The 19,122-nt window shown below is 50.3% G+C and overlaps 1 long non-coding RNA gene across 1 annotated transcript; it reads right to left on the bottom strand.

The window, feature by feature from the left end:
* Positions 1 to 185: 185 nt before the first annotated feature.
* On the bottom strand, positions 186 to 19,074 carry LOC309636008. Its single transcript, XR_014249167.1, has 2 exons — positions 16,630 to 19,074; positions 186 to 4,270 (listed from the first exon to the last, which is right to left on the bottom strand). It is a non-coding gene; the product is annotated as an uncharacterized lncRNA (long non-coding RNA).
* Between the last annotated feature and the right edge of the window lie 48 nt (positions 19,075 to 19,122).

Below are 19,122 nucleotides of genomic sequence, written 5' to 3'. Positions count from 1 at the left end.
CAGCTTTCATTAGGTTTTAGGAGGAAACTGGACAGGGCTGTGGCAGTTTTCTTTTTCGTTAGCTGCAATTGGTGAGCAGCTTGTTGTTGCTGAGTCAGAAGGAAACGCTTCTTCCTGCTGTGATCTGTAAGCTGCAGTGAGTGATATGTGTGTGAGAGCCCTCTCTTCATGGCTTCCTGACTCCATTTTGATTTAGGTTTCCTTTGTTCATTTTCACATTTTCCCCTTTTGATCAAACTCTTTCCTTGAAAGCATCGTGTTGAGTCAACATTCTGTTTGGTGCATAGTTTCTGCAGAGGTTGGGCAGGCAACAGGTGCAAAAATTTAAGATTATACAAAGCAAATTAAAAGTAATATGACTTTGTTTGTATGATGGCTTTAAATCATGATCCTAAAGTAGTCAACTGAACAAATAGCAAGTGCACTTGTTCCCTGATCTTGTATAATTGAGTTCCTACTTCTCCAGAGGCGTTTACCCACATGCAACAGGTGGTATATGCTAATGCCACCTTGTTCAAAATCAAGGCTACTGATTGTCTACAACTACTTTAGCCAAGGAATCAAGTGATCATTGTTAGGCTGCAGAATCAGCTAGCTCTTCTAATGTTAGGGAGAGATTTATGTTCATATTCTCATTGGCACTTTGACTCAAGGGGGAAAGCCTCTCGCTATGGAGGCAAGCCTGGAGTCATGTATGCCCCAGGTAGTTCCCATTTAAGATGCTTACGAAGATTTAATGGGGAAGATCAGTGGGAAGCTTCAGATTTATTATAGATATTAACAGGGATGGTTAAATATCCCAATAAACACTGGCCTCCCATTTACCAGCTGTCCAAACATTCATAGGCTCATTGAGAGTTTCATTTGCCACAGACAAGGCTGAAGCCAGGTGGTGCACATAAGACTTATTAACAGTGCCACTAACTGGAATTTACCAGTTGGTCCTTTAGAGCCAAGAGTCAATGATGTTTGGGGACTATTTAAGAAGAAACCATTCTGTTCTGTGGATTTTGTCCCTAAATCCTGCAAAGAGAGGGGTTATTTCATTACATCAAGCAGACTTAATACCAGAGGGTCACCACTGTCGTGGACATATTGAGGTTTCTGGTAACATATTCAACAGTCAGAAGGTTTCCCCCTTTGGCAATGGATTAGGAAATATGGGTAAGAGCATTGTCTTTCCAAGAAAGAGAGGGAGAAGATAAGGCAAGAAGTAACAGTAGGGAAAAGATATACAGGCCGGTCATCATGGGAAAGCTGTTTCCTTAAGCTACTGTATGCTTCAATTCTTGGAAATCTTTACTTTTAGGTCACCAGTTGGGGTGTAGGTCCAGTCAGGGTTTGGTGCTTTCTTTAGATGTGACACATGGATCCAAGAGCCTATTCCTTGGAGTTTCGTGGCACAAGGGTTGGTTAACAGTACCTGATAGTGACCTTTCCAATGGGGTTGAAGAGAGTCTTTCTGGAGACGTCTTTTCCAATAGACAACTCTCCAGTTTGTAAGGTATGGTGCTTAAGGTCTTCATGTCCTGGGAGCATGCCATGGAAAGATTGTTCTAATATATGGTTAAGTATAGTTTGTGGGTTCCGAAAGGAGTGGTCCTAAGGTTCAGAAGGACCAATGGCAATGCTTTTGGCCAGGGTATTTGAAGGGTCTCTACAGATTTTTCCTGTTGGGTTTTGATGATGCCACTGGTACATTCGACTAGTCCTGGAGACTGGGCACGAGCACTGCAGTGAAAATGTTGTAGAACTGGCCATATGGCACAGACTTCTTGTCACACTTGACCAGTAAAGTGGGTTCCCCTATCACTATAAAGTTTGGAGGCGGTTCCCTCAGGTAGGAATGATCTTTTCCAATAGGTTCTTAGCCACGGAGGAGTCAGTAGCCTGTCTACATGGAAAAGCTTCAGTCCAGAAAGAAAACATGCAAATCGTTGCCGAGACCTATTTACGCCCGTGAGGTGGGGGAAGCTGTATGAAATCCATTTGCCAAGCCTCAGATGGTCCATCAGGCAATGTAAAGTGCCTAGAAGCAGTGAGGACAGATTTTTCTGGGTTGTATTTTAGGAATAAACATCATCCCTGGATCCAGCATCTTCCTATGCAGTGCTGCATAATATTGGTCTGATATCATCTGCTGAGAATTCATGACTTGGGAAAGCAACATTAAAGTCTGCACACTGGTGTTAAAATTCACGATATGCAACACTTTAAACAGTGTGTCAACCTGCTCCCTCACTTTGTCATCACCAGTCTGTTCACTCTTGTTCAAAGGGCACTAAGCATTTTTGATGCAATGGTTTTTTTTCTCTTGACTTGTTGAAGTTTATCAGAGATCCCCACTATATGAATCATTTTAGTATTCTGAAGCAGGGGCTGTTTTTTTTTTGTTTTTTATTTTTTTTAATTATTTATTTTTATTTATTTATTTAATTCCTGGCTGTGTTGGGTCTTCGTTTCTGTGCGAGGGCTTTCTCTAGTTGTGGCAAGCGGGGGCCACTCTTCATTGCGGTGCACGGGCCTCTCACTATCGTGGCCTCTCTTGCTGCGGAGCACAGGCTCCAGATGCGCAGGCTCAGCAATTGTGGCTCACGGGCCCAGTTGCTCTGCGGCATGTGGGATCTTCCCAGACCAGGGCTCGAACCCATGTCGCCTGCATTGGCAGGCGGACTCTCAACCACTGAGCCCCCAGGGAAGCCCCCAGGGGCTGTTTAATAGTAGCTCCAGTGGAAAATCATTCCCAGCCTGGAGAAGGGTTGGGGAAAGCCCCTGTGATTCCTCGGAGTCCCATCACTGGGATGTGGAAGGACATTGGAAAGATTGGTTTGGTGATTGAAGACTCCTGGACCATTTAGTTTATAGCAGTCTTTTTTTCAGTGTCCTGACTTCTTACAGTAACAACAGGCCGGGGGGATTTTGCTTACAGGCCTCCATCTGCTGAAGCTAGAGATTAAGGATTTTAATGGTCTTTTTCTTAGTATAATCATCTAGGGTGCAGGCTAATTAGTTTGCCAAACTAAGTCTGCAATGGACATGGTTTCCCATTCTATTCTGGTTCTCTTAACCAAGAGAGAAAAGTCCTGGTTTAGCCCATTGATGAACACAGATTTGAAGCCTACCCAATTGGATTGGACATCCAGAGGGAGACCAGAAATCTCAAAAACATTTGGAGTTGACTGTAATAGTCGTGCACAAGTTCACTGGGTTTCTGAGTGTAAGCCTGAATCTTATTCCAGTTAACAGGTTTTTGGGATTTCCAGGTGAAGTCATTTAGCAACTGCCGAGCCTGATCCTATAAGTTCTAGAGATTTTTCAGGATTATCCCAATTAGCTGTTTTCATTCAGTGTTGGGCTTGGCCTTTGCCAACAAGCATGTGAACTAGCTGGTATAAATCTGAGGAACCTGACTGGTAAGTCTGGGTAGCTGTATTAAATGCCTCTGCAAAATCTATAAGGATCTTCAGTAGCTCTAGGAAAATCCTTGACTATGGCTTTTAGTTTGGCCTTAGTCTAGAGGACATAGGAAATTAGGGGCTTAGCAATAGGATCCTCAGAGGGACTGATTTTAAAGGAGCAGGTTCTAAGAGGTTCGGATGAAGAGAAAGGAGGGAGAAGTTTGGAGAAAAAGGGAAATTCACTGGGAGGGTTGGAATGAGGATGTGGTGGGTACAAAGGAGGTGGAGTACGTGCAGTAGGGGAAGAGGATGAAGAGGCTTCCAATGCGTTTTAATCTTCTTGTAATGGTTTATTCACCTCTGTCAATTTAGAAAGGTTTTTTTGTAAAGCCTCAAGATGTCAACTGAAATAGGTACCCATTCAATTTGTCTTTTAGAGTTGTGGTCCTCAAGTTTAGTTCTGAGAGAAACAAATTTGGGGAGATTGAAGCTTCGCCATAATGGCCATTGAAGTTCTAAATTATCTTTGGTTAGGTCAGTCCATGTCATTAAAAATGCAAATGAGGAGGGACCATAGTTTTTAAACACAGAATGGGGCCAGGGTCCCAAAGGAAGGGCCATCCTGAGAGTGTTTATGGGATCCCATAATGTTAACTTAGAAGTTCAGAAAAACAAACAAGTACTCACCAAAAGGACAATGCCTTCAGGAAAACAGATCCTGAATAAAGTCAGAGAACTCGACCAAAAAGAGGGAGCTCGAATCTGAGAGGAGGCTTGTGAACCAAAGAAGACATCTCACAGGAGCGGAGGGCATGCAGTTCCAGGGGGTTCATCTCCTTCGGATCCCTTAATGGTTGTCATGAAATGTCACCCTTAAAGATGAAACAATATTTACAATAACCAGGACATGGAAGCAACCTAAGTGTCCATGGACAGATGAATGGATAAAAAAGATGTGGCACATATATACAATGGAGTATTATTCAGCCATAAAAAGAAACGAAATTGAGTTATTTGTAGTGAGGTGGATGGACCTAGAGTCTGTCATACAGAGTGAAGTAAGTCAGAAAGAGAAAAACAAATACCGTATGCTAACACATATATATGGAATCTAAAAAAAAAAAAATGGTTATGAAGAACCTAGGGGCAGGACAGGAATAAAGATGCAGACATAGAGAATGGACTTGAGGACATGGGGAGGGGGAAGGGTAAGCTAGGACGAAGTAAGAGAGTGGCATGGACATATGTACACTACCAAACGTAAAATAGATAGCTAGTGGGAAGCAGCCACGTAGCACAGGGAGATCAGCTCTGTGCTTTGTGACCACCTAGAGGGGTGGGATAGGGAGGGTGGGAGGGAGATGCAAGAGGGAGGAGATATGGGGATATATGTATATGTATAGCTGATTCACTTTGTTATAAAGCAGAAACTAACACACCATTGCAAAGCAATTATACTCCAATAAAGATGTTAAAAAATAAAACAAAATAAAAATGAAACAACAAGGTCTTAAGCTAACCAAAATAAGTTTATCCATGAATAGCACAGGAATTGCAATTCGGGACAAGCAAACTATGGTGAACCACAGGCAAGTCCAAGGAGACAAAGGGAAGGTCAAGTTTTACTAGGTTTTAGGAAGAAATGGGAGGAGAGGAGGGCAGGCCGTGGCAGGGAATTTTTATTGGCTGCAAGTTGTGGGCAGCTTGTTGCTGGGTCAAAAGGAAACCTTCCTTCTTCCTGCTGGGATCTGTAAGCTGTGGTGAGCAATGAGTGCATGAGAGACCTCCCTTCATGGCTTCCTGACTCCATTTTGATTTAGGTTTCCTTTGTTCAATTTCACAGATGCCTGTACAATAAGGCCTTTTTGGACATTACTTCCAGTCTTTACAGCATATTGTGCCAGATGGTGTCATTTAACAGATGAGAAACTTGAGGTTCAGAGGGGTTAAGCATTTTGCCCAAGGCCACACAGCTTTTAAGTGGCCAAGGTATGACGAGCTCAGGCCTATCTGTCCCCAAAACCCCAAATCTTCCCTCACCCTCCCCCGTCTCTCTTCCCAAGCCTCTTCACCCTATAACCTTTTTATTGAACAAATACCGACTGGAAATAGATGACTAATGAGGACCTACTGTATAGCACAGGGAACGCTACTCAATACTCTGTAATGACCTATATGGGAAAAGAATCTAAAAAAGAGTAGATATATGTACGTGTATAACTGATTCACTTTGCTGTGCAGCAGAAACTAACACAACATTTTAAATCAATTATACTTCAATAAAAATGTCTCCAAAAAATGGACATGCTGTAGAAGCACACGCGCACATACAAAAATACCGATGGGGCCACACCGCATGCAGGGAACTGGAGATGCAGAGGTAAACAGGCAGAAATGTTTCCTTCAGGGAACATACAGTCGTGCCGGAGAGTTGTACCACAAGCAAGTAATAACCAACCCCCAGAATGAGTGTCATGAGAGGGACACTCAGGGAGCAGAGAACACCCTAGGGCTTGGGGCTGGGAGGGAGCCGAGGGCAGGCAGCCGTTGAGGCCTGGGCTGGCCTCTCCAGTGGGAATGAGGCCCTGGGAGACCCGCTCTTGCACGCGCCCCTCCCCAGGCTGTGAGTTCCAGAGGCTGCCAGCAGAGGGAGCCCATTGCCCAGGCCTGAGTAGCCCCTCAGATGCTTATGTAACTGGGAAAACTGGGGGAGGAGAGCAAACCCCAGGCAGAGGCGCGTCACACAGTAGCACACGCATGTACCTACAATAACACAGAGAAGCTTCATACAGAAAGACGTCACACCCCCAACAGAGCGATGCACAGACACACAGCACACCCACATGCTGCAGAGGAGGGATATATCATCGGGAATGGAGAGCTCTCCTGTACCCTCCCGATCTTGTCCGTAAAAACTCCACCCAGGCTTACCCAGCACCGAGGCTGATGCCTGCGGTGGGGTGAGCAGAGAAAGGAGGAAGGCGGCCTTTCCATGAGTCTTGGGCCAGCCTCATCAGCCATAAGGGAGGGAGCCTGGGGTTGCAGAGATGTGAGTGAAGCGGGCGGTAGTGATCATGGGGGGCTGTTGTCACTATGCCATCACCAGCCAACTCTCCCTCCCTGTACCACCAGGGGTGGGCATTCATCAGACACCAGGCCTATGTTTCCCAGGCTTATTTAACTCACTTCCCCTAAGATGAAATATATACAAGGCACTGAGGTGTCCTGAGTCCTTAAAGATAATAAGACCCACACTGTGCCCTAAAGGAGTGGATAATCTGGCTGAGATGTCATACTTTACAGTCACAACCGTGGAGACATTTTTCTCAGAGAGGCACATTCACAGATGGGGCTGTTGACATATTCTCACCTGTGCCAGGTGTGTAACATGATCTCATTTAATCCTCCCAGCACCTCGTGAGGTTAGTGCTATTATCACCCCTGTGGGGAGACTGAGGCTTACAGGAGTTTAGGAACGTGTCCAAAGTTAATGGATTAGTTACTGTCTAAACTCGGATTTGAACCTCGGGTTGTCTGAGTTTGAGGAGCCGGTGCTTCTTCTGTTAAATGGCTTCTTAAAGGCAAACATGGACCAGCACGTATGTGCAGACATACACCCGTCTATGGATACGGACAGTGCCTTGGGGACAGAGTGACAAACACATCCAAGAAACGAGCACACATACCCACCAGACATTAGACTTACAGAAGAGTCACAGACACACTCGCAGTCCTTGGCTTTCTTTCTCTTAAATGTGTATAAATCCCAGTTTGGTGGGAGCTTAGGATCACACACAAGAATGTCCTGTGCTTTGTGTGTGTTTATGAAAGCCTTGACCCCTACTCTGCCCCGATGAGCCATATTTTCCCACCCTCCCAAAAGGGAAAATTCTCTCTGCTGACTTGCTGAGAGCCTCAAGTAAAGAGACAAGACAGAGATGGAGCAAAAAACCTACCTTTACCCTGACATCCAACTCACGCAGAGACACACTGAAACAGAGATGCAGACACAGGGACCTGGGTGCACCAAAAGAGAAACACTCACACCCAGACCCACTCACACAACCACAAAGCTACCTCCCGCACCCACACACGTTCACACCAGACCCTCTCCCTCCTTCCTTCCTAGCCAGGCATCTGCACCCTCATGGGGGATCGTGTGTGTGTGTGTATGTGTGTGTATCTACTTCCTGAACCCTCCTCTAGCCCTGGCTGAGCCCACACTCCTTCCCCAGTTCTCGAACCCTATGCCAAGGGGGCAGCACAGCTGTTCAGGAGCAGGGAAACCACGGACTTCCCTGGCGGTACAGTGTTTAAGACTCCGAGCTTCCACTGCAGGGGGTGCAGGTTTGGTCCCTGGTCGGGAAACTAAGATCCCGCATGCCGCGTGGCATGGCCAAAAAATGGAGAAGACGAAGAAGAAGAAGAAAAAGAACAGAGAACCCACCACGCCATTGCTGGCCTAGCCCTGACTCCGGAGGAAGCCCTGCCATTTCTAAAGCCAGGATTAGTGCCAGCTGCCTCCCACTTTGGAAGGCCGTGGATGGATCCCTCTCCGCTGGAACCCCCTCATCCTCCCTCCCCTGACAAGTCCCTTGTTCCCCAGTCCCACAGGGCTGGGTGCCTGGGCTCCACCACAGATGCTCCCACATCTCTCTCCTCCATTCCCAGCCAGCTGAGAGGGGGCTGCCGGTGCAGACCTATGCTGGAGGGTGGCACGGGGCTGAGGCAGCTCCCACGGTGTGACATCACTTCTTCCCCATCGCAAGCAGCTGGGGTGGGGGAGTGGGACCGATCAAGGGCAGAAGATGGCAGCGGTATGGCTAGACAGAGGTTTGTAGGCTGCGTGTTGTAGATGAGCCTCCGGGGGCAGAAGGTGGTAAGCGCCTGCTGACTGCCTCTGAGTCAGTGAGCAGGAGACAGATTTGGAGAACAGGTCGTTCCCAAGTTTGCCCACACCCAGCTCTGAGCAAGGTGAGGAGGAGGCACCAGCGATTGCTAATACTTACTGAACACCTGCTGTGCGCCAGGCACTGCTCTGCACACGTTGCACACATGCACTCACTCCCTCGGCCCGCTCCTCGCAACAGCGACGAGGGCTGAGTCCTGTTGCCACCTGTTTTGCAGATGGGAGCAGGAGGCCAGGAGAGGGTATATCCCCTACCCAAGGCCACCAGGCTAGCAAATGGTAGCACCCGGATGCAAGTGCAAGCCGCTTGTCTCCTGAACTCAAGCTGCTAACATTCTTCTCCCTCCTGCTCCCCTCACCCTCACACACTTGCTCATATACGCACATGTGCACACACACACATATGCACGCACTCCTGGTGCCTATGCAACCTTTTGAAATAACAGTCTTTTCCCACGAGTGTATCTCCAGCTCCTGGCACATAATGGGTGTTTAATAAATATTTGTTCGATGAATGAATGCAGTGCTGAGGCTCAGGAAAAGAGGAATCAATAAGAGGAGCGTGTGTGTGCATGTGTGTGTGTGTGTGTGTGTGGTATGGAGGGTGGGGTGAGGGGAGAAATGGGCGAGAGGAATTTCACACGCGTGCACACACGCACACATACACAGCCCTCGAGAGCTGCCGATATCAAAGGCTCACTTCCACCTCTGGGGCCCCAGCCCTTCCAAGCACCCTGGGTGGGGAAAGAGGACTGAAAGCGGGGTTCACAGGGCTCCCTGAGATGGACGGGGGCCTTAACTCTCCCCTCCAATCAGGACAGAGGATGGGGGATATGAGGCAAGCTCTGGGAAGAGGGTACCGGAGCGTGCAGCCCCTGCTTGTCACCATTCCCTGCCCCGGTGCTGCGTGCTCTCCAAGCCTCCCTCCCCGCAGCCCCGGCACCCCACTGTCCACACCTGGACTCTCCAGGAACCTGGCACCCCTTGGTTCTCCTGGCCAAAGAGTAGACAAATGCCCTTTTCCCTAGTCCAACTGAAACAAGGGTGGAATTTTTCCAAAGGCTCTCTGTTGGAAAAGAGAAGGGAAAACAAAGCCAGAAATAAAGACTACAAAAACAAAGAAACAGATAGGATGGTGAGGATGAAGGAGCTCACCCCGGGGGGGGGGAGCGGGCCGGGGGTCCTGATGCTGACGTGCCCTCTCCTGCTCCCACAGCACCTGTCCTCAGCCCTTTGATGGCGTTTTCCACTCTGCATTGTTGTCCCAGGCCTGGTTTATATTTGCCTCTCCATCCGGGCTGCGAGCCGCTCAAGGCCACCGTTGGCTCTTCTTGGCTCTGCCCCCATGTCTAGCGCAGTGCCTGGCAAGGAGGAGAAGCGCCACAGATAAGTGCCAAGCAACTGAGGAAGTGAGGGAGCAAATGGGTGACGGAGAGAGAGGGAAGCTGGGTCCTTTCTCTCGTGGCCAGATCGCCTCCACGGTGGGGGCTGTTGCCCCCTCTGGAGTTTGTCTGACACTCCACAGACAAACAGACCATCCACAGTTGACAGAAAGCTTCTCCTCCTATTTCGGAGCCCTAACCTTCCATCCCTCAGCAGACAACCCATCCTGGCTTCCTGGGCAGCCTGGGAAGGGCCGAGCTTTGTCCTCTGGGGAGAAAGTGTGCTGGAGACTGGACTCAGCTAAGGAAGAAACTGCAGTCCCAAGACCAGGACATGGAAAAGCAAGGGCAGAAAATATAGTAGCGACCATGCGTCGAGCATTTGAATTCTCAAAATAACCCTATGAATTAGAGCTGATAAGGAAACTGAAGCTCAGAGAAGCTAAACTTTTGTCCAGTGAGTGGTAGATTTGGGTTTCTTATCCAGGCATTCTGACTCCACAGTAGTTCCTGACTACGTTGCCATGCAGCTTCTGCATAGGACAAACGGCAATCCCGAGGAGCCAGTGTCTGGGGGAACGACAAGGGTGCGGGTCCTGTGTGATGGGAATCCAGGTGGGCAGGACTGCCTGCTCCAGAGGGCACTGAGGCACCGAGCGCTGGTGCTGAGGATGCCAGCTTCTGAACTAGATGTCCCTGGGGGCAGGTGACTAGACAGAGCCGACTCCCACGTTGGGGGATGAAGCCGCTTAGCTTCAGGCGTTCAGGCATATGAAGTAAAACTTCTGTGCTCTCAACTTAGTCAAAAGCTTTGGGGCTGAGATTCCAGAATCAGACAACATAGGTCTGGCTGAACTTGGTTCTACCAGCTGTGTTGCCTCCATCCTGTTACTGACTTCCTCTAGCCTTGGTTTCACCGTGTAGAATATGAGAATTAGTACAGTCTTGACCTTATGTTTTTTGAGGACTGTTGTGAAGATAAAGTGAGAATGTAGGTATCACGGTGCCTGGCTATGATCAAAGCTAGGGCACATGGCGGAGCAGGACCTGCAGCAAATAGAGGCGGGGAGATTCTTCTAAGTGAGCCGTGTCTGTCCCCTGGTTCCCACCCCCTCTGCTCTCTGTTTCCCACTGTCTTTTTCCCTCCACTTCCTGTATTCCTCTTGGAAGAGGGTAACCTCCACGCCTGCTTCAGTTTCCATACACTCCTTATCCCTTCACAGTTTTATCTCCAAACTCGACCCTCTATGGAAATGGTTTTCTTAAAGGTCACACCAGTAACTTCTGAGTTCCCCCAAAAGTGAGCAGCTTTCATTTCCCCTTGGCCTCCTGTAGCATCTGAAGCTGTTAGTTCCTTGCCCCTTAAAACTTTTTCCTCTTTCGGTTTCCAGGCCTCCTACTTGGTCTAGTTCCCCCATCTCTCTGGCTTGTCTACTTCTCCATCTTTTGGATCCTCCTTCTCTACACCGGATGTTACCCAAGTTTCTGTCCAAGATAAGTTGGTGCTCCTGGTTCAGTGATCACCTCTGTGCAGGTGACTGCCACAGCCTGCCCTCTCTCCCAAGTTCCAGTCCCCAATTCACCACCCACTGAGCGCCTTCACCTGGAAACCCTGCCAGTAACACCTCAAACTGAATATGCCCCGGGGCAAATGTGCATCTTCTCTCCCACACAATCTCCTTTCTTCCATACCCTTATCTTAGTTAACTCTGCACCAGTATCCACCCCCATCTCCAGCTCCTTCCTCTCTCATCCTGAAGTACAATCAATTGCCAAATCCTGAAATTCTACCTCCCAAAGTCCCTTTCTCTTCATTGTCATTGCCACTCTCTTGCTCCAGACCCTTATCACCTCTTTGCTAAATTTTTGCCGTAACCTCCTACCTGTCTCTCCCTTCCAGCCCAACACCTCGGTCCATGTACACACACCCCCCTCAATCAGTGAACCTTGCGAGAGCATCGCTCCCCTGCTCAAAAATCTGAAGTGGCTCCATGTTGCTTATAACAATATTTTTCAAATTTGCTTGGCAGTAAAAATACAGATTCCCACTCTCCACCCCTGCCCTTATGGATCAGAATTTCTAAGAGATGTGCTTGCTCTCCTGTATTTGCAATAAGCCCCCGAAGTGATTATTATCATCAGAGGCTTTTAGGAAACACTGGCGTTTTAGAATGGCACTTAGTCTGGTGTTCAAGGCCCCCCCCATGAAATGGCTCCCACACCCATTCCCAGTATCAGCTCCCTTGTTTCTTTGCACACTGGGTGCTTCAGTCTTCTGTGCCTGCGCCCATTGTGTTTCCTCTACCCGGAACATGCTCTCTCTGGTTCTCTGAGCCAGAACTGGATCCTACCTATCCATCAAGACCCAACTAGAATGCCACCTCCTCCCTGCAGGCCTCCTAATTCTTCCAGCTGAGAACCATCTCTTCCTTCTCCAAGCTCCCACCACCCTCTAAACACAACAGTGTGCAGCGAGCAGACGTACAATCAATTGCCAAGTCCTGAACTGTACTTTTCCTTCCCTGTATCTTCTGGGGCATTCCTCTCTCTTGCCATTGCAGCCTGGAGGATTCTGCACGTGTGCTCCTGGGGATAGAGCAGCTCCTCCTCTGCATCCTTATAACCCAGAAGTTATATGTGCAGGTTCTAGAACCAAACTGCTTGGGTTTGAATCCCAGTTGCCTTACTTGGGTAAGCGTCTTGGGATCTTCATGTCTCAGTTTCCCCATCTATAAAAGAGTTGTTATGAGAATTAAATGAAGTAACTCATGGGAAGTGCTAAAGTGCTTAGCATGGTGCCTCATTAACTGTTAGCTCTGATGAGCTAGAGCTCTTAGACATGATTGGTTCCAACTCTGCTCGCACATGGGATCATCTGGGAGCTTTTAAAAGTTACTGATGGCTGAATCCCACCTCAGACCAGCTAAAATGTAATCCCTGGGGTGAGGCCCAGGCGTGGGTTATTAGTATACAGCTAGAGGTGAGCTGTATACTACCCAGTACACCCCCTCACTCTATTGATGGGAGGTAAAGGACTTATTCAGGTTCACACGTCTAGTTCATGGTGGAGTGAGTCCTGTCTGGCAAGCTTCTGCTCTCCCTCTGGTCCAGCTCAGGGTGAAGTCTAGTGCTCCATGGCCCAGCCTTTGCTCCTGCATCTTTGGGATGGGAGAATCGCCCAGGTGGGAAGCAGAGCCCAGGCCCACCCAATCTCACTTAGCATAAATGAAAGTAAAGAAGTGAGGGGAGCTAGAGGAAATGAGGCATCCCCGAGGGCTCAGAGCTGCCCTTGGAAGACCAGGTCAAGGGATGGGGTAGAGGGATTTGGTGACTAAAAGGCCATGAGATTCTGACAAAAGGACCATGAGGGTGGGAACCTTATTTGCCTTGATTGTAACAGTCTCTCCAGTACCTTGCACGGAACCTGGCACACAGTAAGTGCTCCAGAAATACTGGGAGAAAGTCTGAAGGATTCATTGGACTGACTGTGAGCCCACATCATTGACTGAATCATCCGTGGGGGCACTCGGGTTCCCCAAGGGACAAGGCTGAGAATATCCAGACAGGAGCACAAGAGTGAAAGGATCCTGGACTTGTAGAGAAACCAAGGCACAGTGGAAGCCGAGCTCCCCAAGGTCCCAAGGAGAGCTCGTTGTGTGGAGCGAGCTTTCGGCCTTGCTTGCCAGATGTTTGCAGGGCATCTTGTCCTAGCCGGGCGTCTGGAACGCCAAAGGGGACAGGCAGACAAGCAGAGCTGTATCCTGGGCCAAGTGGAGGGGGCCTGGTTAGGGAAGAAGGAGGTAGAAAGGAGGCTGGGGGGAACCGGGCTGCCTCTTGATAGGGGGAGCAGGGAGGTGGGGAGCTCTGGGCCGGTGGCTGGGTCAGATCTCGGGCCAAAGCAAACCTGCCTCAGGGGGCTGGGGGCCACTCCCTCCCTGCCCAGATGGAATCAAAGGCAAACAGGAACCCTAGAGGGCCCAGCTGTGACCCCTGCTCCCCACACTCAGCAGGGCCCATTAACCCCATCTTCCCCATGACCCCTAACAGACTTTTCCCAGCCTGAAGAATCTCTGGAAACAGACCCATCTGTTGTTTGTGGATCAAATGCCAGCCAAGAAATGTCAAGTTTCTCCAACCTCACTCCCAGCCCTGCCCTTCTCCCCAAAAGACAGTCAGACCCTTCCCCCTCCCACACAGGCTCTCTGTAAGAAGCCAGGGTAGTCTTTGCCCAAACCCTGAGCCATTCCTTGCTTCTAGGCTAAGAGTTGAAGGGATCAGACCCATTTCTGGGGGTCACACTGATAAACAAAATAGGAGTGCCTGCCCCCTTATATCTCCTTTTGAACCCTGGTCTCCAACGGGTGGTTGGAGATAGAACCACAGGTACATCTTCCCGTTTACCTGAGCTGAGCCATGAGCTGAGGAGGAAGTAGCCTGGAATTTGGGGGTCATCAGAGTTGCAAAAGGACCTCAGAGATTTTCTAGCTCTGCTCCTCGTTATTCAGATGAAGAAGCAAAGCCAGAGTGGGGATGCCTGTTGCCCAAGGTCACATGAGTGGTCCCACTGAGACCAACCTTGCTGGCCTGTCTTGCAGACATGTGCCTTTTGCATTGGACCATGGTGTGGGTCGCAGGTAGGACAGTGGGAAGACGGGCACAGAGCAGCTCTGGGCCATCGTGCTCAAGGAGGAGGATTGACACGCTCCCCCTGGGCCACACCCCGGTCCTTTCCTTTTCCTCCCTCCGACTTCCACTGTGCGTCTAGGACACAGGTATGGAGCTATCCAAACCCAGAGAGCAGTAAAGGGGGCCAAAAGAGGTGGGCATGGAGCAGAGGCAGAGAGATGGAGGAAAATTCTTCTGGGTGCTCTTTTCTCTATTTTCTGAATTCTTTTTTTTTTTTTTTTTTTTTTAATTTTAAGAGTTTATTTGAGCAAAAATCCATTCCAATCCACCAAATTGGAAGTGGTTAGGAGTGTTTTGCTAAAAGAAGCTAAGAGAAAGACTTGTATAAAGAAGCTGTGGAAGAAGAGGAAGGAAATTATTTAATGACCGTAGTTTAAAGCCTAGAATTGGTTGTCCTTAGCATTTTGATTTCATGATCTTGAGGCATTTACATGTTTGGGTTTGGATTTTGGTTTGCTTACATAGGCTGCCACCTCAATCTAATGGCCTCCTTGTTTAGTTACTTTAATATGACAAACTTAATGAAAAAATTAAATTCAATCAGGAAGCATAATTTTACATTGAATCAAAAGGAAGAAAGACACTTAGTTATTTTTGTTTCCTTGTTACAATCAAACATGTAACCCGGGACTTCCTTTTGCGCTTTGGATCCTATCCTCACTCTGAAGGACTTAATTCCTGAATTTATCTCTGTCTCTTCTGAATTATCAGTTTCTTCTTCTCTACCAGATAATTACCATTGACATACAAACATAAGCCTTCATACCGGCCACAGGAAACCAAAGTACAACAAAACACCAACCTCCCATTTCTCTAGGCCAACCCCCCCCCCGAATTCTTTATAATGTGGTTTTAACAATAAAAAAGATAATAAGAAAAATCTGGAGGAAAAATTAAAGATGACAGAAACAAGGAGAGACAGAGGAATTGTGTAGCTTGAAAAGAAAGACCAGAAAGAAAACAGGTGCAGATGTAAAGGGGGAGAGCAAGTGCGAGAGAAAATCCAACATGGTCCTTGTGGTCCAGTGGTGAAACGGAGGCAGCAGCAGGACCTGGACAGCCACTCTGCCCACCACACGGTCACTGCAACCTGCGGGAAGTACAGGGAGGGAGGGCTGGAGAGGAAGAGGCACCTTTCTGGGACACTTGTCACGGCCACTCCAGGCCTTTCCAGGCTCCCCGTCCATCCTACCACCTCAAGACGGCTTCCTCATGGAAGGAGAAGTTTTTCACTCACTCCCCCCAGACGGCCCTGGGGGCCTGGCCGTGGTGGCAAGACCACAAGCCCTGAAGAAGAAGGGGAGGAGGGATTCAGAGGGAGTGACAGCGGGGAGAAGCAAGGCCGCCCAGAGCGGGCTGGCAGTGGGAAAGGAGGAAGAGGGAGAGCAGGGCTGGGGATCCGGGTCCAGATGGGGACTGGGGCAGAGAAGTGGGGTGAGGGGGCGGGCAGGGGGCCAGTGGGGTGGCAGTGCTAGAGCTCCCAGCGCTGCCTGCCCTCCCATTCTCCCTCCCTCGCTCTCTTTCATGATCTTGAAACAACCTTCAAGTCTGGGCTGGAGGCCCCAGGAGACCAGTCACTTAGGAAACAAAACTGTTTCTTGGAGACCTTGAAAGCCCATCTGCAGCTGAGCGGCGTCCCCACCCCCTCCCTGTGCACATACACATTCTCCCATGGCCTCTCACGTACACCCACCCGGCCCCACACGTCCTCCCCACCGGCCACACGTGCACACGCACGCACGCACCCACGCACACACACAGCGGGGTATTAACATGCACTGGTACACAAAGAACTGATTTTTACTACACTGACCACACATCCCCCCTCTGGAGTTACCTTGGTTCCTTCCCACGGTCTCTTCCCCACACACAGGACCCCACACAGTCACGTCCCCCTCAGTCAATGACGAGCACACAGGTGCATGCGCGTGCACACACACACACACACACGCAAGGATATGCCCTCCTCTGCCTCTCTCTGATGCGCTCTTGGTCTTTCTCTGTCTCTGTCTCTCTCTGTCTCTCTCACACACACACACACACACGCACACACACACACACACACACACACACACCTCCTTCCCAGATCCTCCCACACCAACCGAACACCTGATTCAGAGCCACCCACCCTGCCCTTTGCGGACCCCCTATCCGATCTATGACTTTCTCTCCAACCCACGCCCCAGCCCAGTCCCCCTGGCCTTCCCACCTCCTACTTTTAAGTCTTTCTCACTCTCTGCTTTGCTCTTCTTACCCCAAGGGCCTTGATCCAAGCTGGCACCACCGGCTGTGTTCAAAGGAAGCAGGAGCCCGACCAGGCCCCCCAGATCAAAGGACCAGGTGGTGTCTACACTGGCTGATGTCCTGGAGCCTGAGGTCCACGGTGGAGGAGAAGGAGGAGGAGGTAGACTCCCAGAGCCTCCACAATGTCCCGGGCAGGGAGGGTGGTCAGGGATGCAGGACACGGGTGAGGAATGGGCCCCAGGTGTCCTGTCCACCCTTTCCTTTGTCTGAGCCCTAGATGTGCATGCAGCAGTGCCCTTGGAGCTGCACACTAACCCAAATGCGGGGCGAGGCCGGGGACCCCCCCACTAGGCTGTGTGGGCAGAGGAAGGGCACAGTCCCTTCCAGTGTTGGGCCTGGCTACAGGGACCAGAGCCAGGGCATTGGAAGGACTGGGCAGTAGTGGGAGGTGCCAGGGTGGGTGAGGGTGGGCAGTGAAAACTAGGAGAGCCCTGTGCCAGAAGTCCGCAGACCCTCAAGTTCCGGGGGCTGAGTTCGACCTCACCTTGTGTCCTGCAGAGGGCAAGGCAGAAGATAACCCAGATACTCCAACTTAGGAACCGAGGAACAGGTACTTCCTACATCCCAAGTCATCTCTCATCCACCCCTTCCCCAGGACAAGGCTGCCCTCTGTGTGGAGTGCCCCCCACACGTGGGTCACTCTTCCCCTGACTTCTTCAGGCAGCCTCTCCTGACGTCTAACCACCAGCCTTCTTGTTACATCTTCAGCTACTCCTCTCACTCTCCCCTCTACACACCTGGGCTTGAACTGGGATCTGTTTTCTCCTCGTTGTTTCCTCCCACTGCCTGTTCCCCCCAGGTCCAAATTCAAGGTCAGTTGAGGGGTCCATGTGGAGAAGGTGTCTACCCCATTCCACCCACCCTTCCTGCTGCAACCCAGGAGGAGAAGGGTGTGACCTACCGGATCCCTGTAATGGAAAATCCCAACTGCAGGCCCGGAGGGGGCCAGTTATTTGGGGAGTTCAGAGCCTTGTGCCCTGAGAGTGGACTTGCTGAGGAGAGGTTGATAATCCCTCTGTGGGGAGTTCCCTCTGGGGTCAGAGAGGGACCAGCCCAACCAGCAGACACCTCAGGCCTCTGGCCCAAGGGCCCCAAGCCTGCCCTCCTCTCCTAACTTCCTTTCAAGCTTCCCAGCCAAGGCTCAGACCTGCCCGCTATCGGCTGGCTTCCCTCCACCAGGAGAACCCTGCCCTCTGAGTGCTCCCACGAGAAGGCAGGCGCAGGATCTTTTCTTCACTCTCTGCCCCTTCGGGCTCCCCGCTTCCTCCCTTTGCCCCAATTCTTTGGCTCTTTTAACAAACAAGCAGCAACACCACCTCTAGACCAGAGGGTCGTTTCCTGGCTATCTCCTCTACTGCTGTTTCTGGCTGATGTCAGGTTCCAGACCCCCTTCCTGCCAGAGGTGAGGGCCCACCTCTCTCCCCAGGCACTTCCTCAGTTTCTCCCATGCTTCCCTGAAGAGCGGCCCCTTGTCTACTACCCTCCATCCTGCCAGCTGCAGACTTGCCTTCCCTTCCCCACCAGAAGAAGGAAGCTTGTAGCCCTCCTTTCTAGTTCACAGGTCTGGTACTTGTTAAGATATTGATCTCCATACATCTCTTAGAAGCTCTGAATTTGCCTCTTTTGGGGCTTCTCCCCACGCACCCACAAACCCCAGGCACAATTTCAGCCTAGAGCTCCTCAACTAAGGGAGTGGCGTGTCCTGCCTGTAACAAAGGTGAACGAAACTCAGAGATATTATCTGGGAAGCCTGCTGGGCTGTCTCCTCTGTGCCCAGCCTGTCCCTCAGCCAGCCACCTCCCAGGCCCCAAGAGTCTTGATTCTCAAACTTTGGAGAGGCTACATCTGGAGGGCTTGGGAGACCCTCTCCCCTCCATCTCCAAGCAGACTTCATGCTGCTCCTTGAGCTGCCTTTGACTCTCACCAGGGCCCCCCTCATACACAAGGGCTGGCCTGGGGTTCCACCACTACCTTTTCCTGGCTTCGGTATCCCCACCACCTCTACAGTTGGAAGGAACAGTCTCTGCTTCTTTCTCTGGGAGGTTGGATGTAGACTCAGGAGACCCAGATTCTGACTCTGTTTTATCAGCTCAAATTGTTCAATCTCCCTGGACCTCAGTTTCCCCATCAGGAAAACAAGAAGAAGGGTCAGATCTCATGGCATCTGGCCTCTGGGATGCTGAGGGGACTGCACCCCCTCCGCCTGTCCCTAAGGGGCATGTTCCCAACCCGGCACGGCCTCTCCCTGCTCTCAGCAGCGGTGGCCCCAGGCCAGGGCTTGGAGGGTGAGGGGAGCCCAGGGGGAGCACTCAGCGGGACAAACGGACCTTCCACAGGCCAGTTGCTTAAGGGACGGGAGGGGAGGAGTCCTCAGAGATCCTGTTTCAACAAACGTTTCTTTCCCGAGAAGGGGAAGGCGGGGGGAGAGGGGGAGAGGGACCTA

The sequence above is a fragment of the Balaenoptera borealis genome, assembly GCF_965194805.1.
Source record: "Balaenoptera borealis genome assembly, chromosome: 1".
Classification (NCBI taxonomy): Eukaryota; Metazoa; Chordata; class Mammalia; order Artiodactyla; family Balaenopteridae; genus Balaenoptera; species Balaenoptera borealis.
The sequence above is the reverse complement of the archived record's forward strand: the minus strand, read 5'-3'. Positions and strand labels throughout refer to the sequence as shown.